The following is a 6,586-nucleotide window of genomic DNA, read 5'->3' as shown; positions in this document are numbered from 1 at the left end:
GTTTTCAGAGTTCTTAGTTCTTGTAGGTTGAGTAGCTGTGTGTAGCTGATATTAAGGCTTTATAATGTCTTTAACTGTATGATTTGTCCCTGAACAGTTTATCTCATGAAACAAATGAACTTTAGTTAGATGTTGGCATTCGCAGCTCCTCGGCTTTCTCCAGCCAGAACCCGGCCTTTATTTATTGATTTAGTTTGTATAAATTTGGGAAGGAGGCGAGCAGCCCAGCAGTATCCCTTTTCCCGCTCACTGTTCGAGAAATGATGAGAGTTTGGAGATGAGGCGCCATTTTGATCTGACCATGGAGAGTTTCACTGAGCACAAGTAAAGTAAGAAAACGCATCCATGTGGTTCTTCAGATGTTTGAAGCTCTGGTCCCATCTTGACGAGTTCCTGTAGGTTTGTCCTTTTTCTTATTTAGGGATAAAAAAAGAGACTGCTGAATGTTTTTGGAAGTTTTAGGCTTGTCAGAACTGTTTAACTAGCCTCTGAGCTTCATCACATTTACACAAGAAACCTCTATCTGTTAAAGGTTCCACATATTATATGGATGGTTTTTATAAACAAGTCAAAGGCCTAACATTCTTTGAAGGACTGCATATCACCCACCACATTTCATGCAAGAATTTCAGACAAAGATCATCTTATGATGAGAAATAACAGAATTGTAATCATTTTGGTTCAGCTTTGAGAATAACATTCTGCACTATCTCATGCAATACTGTGAGATTGTCCAGCAAGTTTTATTAAAATCCGTTCAGTGGATCAAAAGGTATTTTGCTAACAGATATGAGCAACAATATTACTGTCGAATTTCACCTATAAGTGCCGGGTGATAAAAATGGAAAATGTTTTGCTGTGCTGCAGAGAAATCATAGAATTTAATTGTCTTTCTTGCTTTAATACAAATATGAAGCTGAAATCCTTACACCATTATCTCAGATTAGCATTTTCAAAGAAGCCTTTGAACCTTTTAAAAGTATATTTGTGCACTGGAGTCTTGATTTTTTCCTGTGATGTCATTCTTGCTCTCTGGATTTCTATAAATCTTGTGGGTTATTGTCATTTCGCGACAGCCAAACGATTATTTATCACATTTTGACTAAGCCAGGAACACTTTATCATACGCTCCAGCTACATAATCAATGTTTTTATTGAACCCAAGAGACAAAATAAAAATGTATTATTATAATGTGTAGTTATTTCTTTAGGGAGGGTTTTAGTGGAGACATCTGGGGTCTCTGGAGGTGTTTGGATTTTTTTTTTTTTAGGTCTCCATGGAGAAGTCTGGAGCTTCTGTGAACTGCGGCTGCCTGCTGCTGTTGGCAGTGACTCTTTTGTTGTCACTTATGTTGTCAGAGACTTGGTGTTTAAAGGTGCTAATTAATATTTACAGCCTGAATTCCAGCTGGAGCCTGCTGGAGAAAAATATGGTAATTACATTTTCATGTGAAATTAAAGGTGAGGGTTTGCAGGCGGAACGTTTGGCCGTGCACTGGAGAAACATCTCTGTGTTATGTCCCAGAACACTGCAGCACTGGAGACAGATCAATCATTCACACAAGAGTTTATAAAGCAACCAGTCAGCCTGTTTTTTACTGTAAAAATATGTCTGTTTTTTAAAAAAAACTTGATTTCTTTAGTAGCGAATTCAACATAACAGTAAAAGGACAAATAGAAAGTATTCACAGCAGATCGTAGATAGGCAAATTAAGTAACTGTTCTTAAAAAATGTAACATAAAATTAGGTAACAGTTGTTTTATGTAACTATATAGACCCAAACAATTGTAACATGGGTAACTAGATCGATCCAGGTAGGCAGCGCAGTGTTATTTTTAGGTAACCATGTCAGATCTGTATGTGGTGCTGTAACACTACAACAAAAATGCACCAGAAAGAGGAAACAACAAATGGAGCGGACACATAAAGGTCTCACACTGGTTATAGACTGTAAACACTAACAGAATAAAAAGACAAGGATGGTGAATACAGGAGCAAGAACCAAATCCTTTTTTGTGGAGTGTCGATAAAGTGGAGCTTCTTTGTGTCGAATTAAACTACAAGACCACAAACGTGCAGGACAGTGCTGACTGGGAGACATGTCAGTCCAAATACGAGGACATAAGGGAGGCTTTTCAGGACCAGGTCCAGGAGTGGACGGCTGGAGGGAAGGGTTTTCTTCCCAATGCTCAAAGCAAATAATTACGGGTTCCTATTACACAGTTTCTGTTTGGACGCAAGCCTGAAACAATAAAACCCTTTTATGTAATCACAAAAACAGTCCCCGTGTGAATGATGACAAACAGGAAGACATGAAAACACAGAAATCTGTAAGTCTTCAGACATTCTGTGTCTGAAAGCGAGATAAATGTGGAACATTGCTGCTCAAATACTATGATACTGGTTGGTAGATGATTTAAGTAGACATACCACCCCCACACTCCATTTATTAATAAAATCAAATCACCATCTGACCAGTAAACAGTATGTTGTAATTTAATAACTGATTGTCTGATTATGTTTCAGCAGAATAATGAAGGTGGAAGCTCTTCCCACACACACACACAGAAAGAGAGAGAGAGAGAGAGAGAGAGAGAGAGAGAGAGAGAGATTTTTGTCCTAATTTACCCCACCCACTTCTCTCTCTGTCCTGACAGTATAGGTCTCTTTATCTTTATTGTCCCTCCTACTCTCTCTCTCTCTCTCTCTCTCTCTCTCTCTCTCTCTCTCTCTCTCTCTCTCTCTCTCTCTCTCTCCCTCTCTGTCTGTGTCTCCCTCTTTGATGACATCACAGTTTAGTTAACCATTTACCAGTAGCCCAATCCATCACTGTCACCACACCAGCCAATCAGCTGCTACATGTAAATCCAGCTCCTGTCCAATAGGAGCCAGGCCTGGTTCTGTCCTGTGTGTGTACAACTGCTGGTGACCCAGTGCAGGCTTTTAGATGGACTAGATTTGAACCCGATAAGTAAAGGAAGAGGACCATGGTCCAACCGACAGTCCTCAACACTGATGAAGACCAAAATCTCACGTTGTGTCATTTATCCTGATTCTAAAGTGACTTTTGAACTGAGTGTGTGTACTTGTTTGTGTCTTTGTGTTGACCCTGTAATTCACTAGAACCTGTCTCAGCCAGTGCCACCTCCAGACCCCCATGACCACCAGTACACTGTGTGTGTGTGTGTGTTTGTGTGTGTGTGTGTGTATGTTTGCATGAATTCAAAGACATATACACTGACTCAAAAAACACACTCAGCATCAACTGGCAGGGTGAGTAATTTCCACATGACATGACAGCTGCCCTATAAAACGCAGAACACCTGGTCTGATGAAAGACAGACCATCCGAAAGATGATGATGAGGATGATGATTTTCTGATGAGTCAGCAGTTTGTCAAAAGGCAGTCACTGCCCTACAGCCACACACATCCTCAGTTTTCATCTAAAACTGTCCATCTCCATCAGTCTTCCTTTCATTTTGCAGCACTCTGCACTTTGTCCTAATGTTCTCTGACACAAGATTTGATTCCGTTAAACTAAACAGACATTTATAATATTAAATATATTATAAATATATATTGTAAAAGGTATGGAAGTTTCCATGTTTTCCTGTTTAAGTGTCTTTCAGTCAATAGTAGATTTACACTCACAAGTTAATTTATTACGTGTTTGTTTTCACAAATAGCTGATCAGCCAATCACATGGCAGCAACTAGTTGCCTTTAGAAATGTAGACATGGTGAAGACATCTTGCTGAAGCTAAAACTGAGCATTAGAAACGGAAAGAAAGTGACTTAGAACCAACATGGTTGCTGATGCCAGTTTGAGCATTTCAGAAACTGCTGATCTACTGGGATTTTTGTCACAACCATCTCTAGGGTTTACAAAGAATGGTCTGAAAAACAAAACATCTAATGAGAAGCAGTTATGTGGATGGAAATGAAATGTCTTGTTAAGGGCAGAGGGCAATGAGCAGACTAGTTGGAGGTAACAGAAAGACAACAGTAGCTCAAATAACCACTCGTTCCAACCAAGGCGTGAAGAATGCTATCTCTGAATGAACACATAACACGTCCAACTTTGAAGTAAACGGGCTACAGCGGCAGGACACCACACTCCTGTCAACTGAGAACAGAAAACTGGTTGAGGGTGAATAACAGAAAGGGGTGACGGATGAATAAAAAAAAAAAACAGAAAAAAAAACTTAAATGAGAAAGATTTAAAGTTTACAATGACAAAAGAGTCTTTCTTCCCAAATACAAGCAGGCATTGTTATAGCACCTTGGTCTAACTTGTGTGGCTTTTTAATATGCTTTAAAAATAAACCGACATTCACATTGACAAATACAACACTAACTATTTAACATAAAAGCACATTCCTTTAAGAAGCATGTAGTGAAAATTAGGAGAAAGCAATTAAAACATTTAAGAAATGTGTTTGAGAAAATGATCATTAACCTTGGATGGGAAAAGTAAATATGGTCAATCACAGACTGGCTTTTATACTTCACTTGAAAATATTTGTCCTCATACACTGTTAAACTCAAGAGACTGAAAGTGCTCTCTAAATACTTGTTTTTATGTGTTAACTAGTAAAGGTGTATTCTGGTCCAAAGCTACTCTGCAGACTTTTTGCTGTAGTACCTGATGCCTAGCAAATGCTTTTCAGAGTATATATGATTACATAAATTAGAGGAAGTTGAGAAAAAGGCCAGCATGAAGAATCCTTAAAGTTGTCTGAAACACATTTCCACCAAAATGAAATGGGATGTGCTTCAGAATAACTATTTGTACAGAAAGCAGCCTTACTCCCAGCCTGTGGTAGATCAGCTGCCTGTCAGCTGGCATATAGGCCCTGCCTCTGCAGTGAGCAGAGCTGGAAGCACTACAGGAGAGAACCTGGTGCCTCTGCCAGGAGACAAACATCACCAGAGACTCTTCACACCATGCTCTCCATCTTTTCACACTGTTGTCCACTGGGAGGCGCTTTAGGTCCTAAAATATGAAAAAACTTAGGAGCATGTTTTAGTCACATGCCATCAGAGAAATAAACTATGCCATCTGATGTTTTTAATGTCCAATGTATTCAGTCCTGTGTGCAATAAAATCTGAGGAGCCCTTTATGGATAATGTGCAATAACATTTTGTTTGCCCTGTGAAACATATCCTCTGTTTACAGATTTAGCAGTTTTCTTGTTATTTTTAATATACTCTGTCTTTTATGTCTTGTACGTGTTTATGTAATCCATGAGGAAAAGATAATCTCATTGTACATGGTGCAATGCCAATAAAGGAACAGAACTGAATTCAAATAGCAAAAAAAAAAAGGCTCTGTGCGAGAGAGAGAGAGAGAGAGAGAGAGAGAGAGAGAGAGAGAGAGAGAGAGAGGTGGATAGAAAGTATGACAGCATATTTCCTGGCACCTCAAAAACAGCACTTCAAGAAATACCTTCAGGTTAACACAAATAGTTAAATAATAACAATAAATAATAAAACAATCAAAGTATCCCCATAAATATTTCCTCTTCTGAGTGAAACTGAAAACATGAAAACGTCTGTTAAATAATTCACCTTCCTTGAAGAAATGCAAATCACCCACAGCCTTTTATGCTAGTTTTAAATTAAGATCATATTATGATGAGAAAAGACAATGTTGTAGCTGTTTTGTTCAAACCTTAAAAATAACATTATGCATGATCTCATGTACAACAATGTGGGAGGTCACTCTCAGAGTATGTGTTGTGAATGACTGTCAGCTACTACCACTTTAAATTGGATCTCAATATCATTAAACTAAGTTAAAGCCATTTTTGTAGTGGTTAATGTCAGTTAGTTGTAGTGAACATCTTGAAATGGGTTGACTACAAATGTTAACCAGTTGCAGTTGTACGCCCAATCTTTACTGTCTGCACGTTTCATTAAAATCCCTCCAGTAGTTCATAAAATAGTACTGGAGGGATTTTCATGGGCCTTAAATGGTAGAAGAAAACAAGAAGCTTGATGTCCCTTGCCTGAATGTAGGTAGGTACATTTATTTATATAGCACTTTTCAGCACAAGGCGACTCAAAGTGCTTTACAACACAAGAACAAAATTACAGACAGAGTTACAGAACATGACAAGATAACTAAGCTAAAACATGACAATGCTAACCAAGGTACAGGACAACTAAACTACTTAAACATGATGTTACTAAACCAAGGCACGAAGAACCCAGCTAACAGTGACAAGAATAATAGTAAACTAAGAGGTACCAAAAGAAGGCCCACTAACAGCCAGTTATATATAATATGATAACTAACTACTATAATCCAGGTAACTGCCTGGTCCAAACAGCAGAAATCCTGTTATCATAAAACCCAAATATGTAAGGAACCTCCACGTCGGTAGGTACACAGTCTTCCACTCCTGCCAGGAATCCACTGTATATCCAGCGAGACATATCCTGAGACTGGACTCTCCTTCACCCAGTCGAGAAAATTGTATCAGTTGCATTGAGATACCAGCTGATCAGATCCATATTCCTTAAATTTTTGGAAAATATGTAAAAAGAGGCTTTGAAAAAGAAAGCAGGGCAGAGGGGGG

This window comes from Kryptolebias marmoratus, linkage group LG12 (genome assembly GCF_001649575.2).
Source record: "Kryptolebias marmoratus isolate JLee-2015 linkage group LG12, ASM164957v2, whole genome shotgun sequence".
Lineage (NCBI taxonomy): Eukaryota > Metazoa > Chordata > Actinopteri > Cyprinodontiformes > Rivulidae > Kryptolebias > Kryptolebias marmoratus.
Note: the sequence above shows the minus strand (reverse complement) of the source record.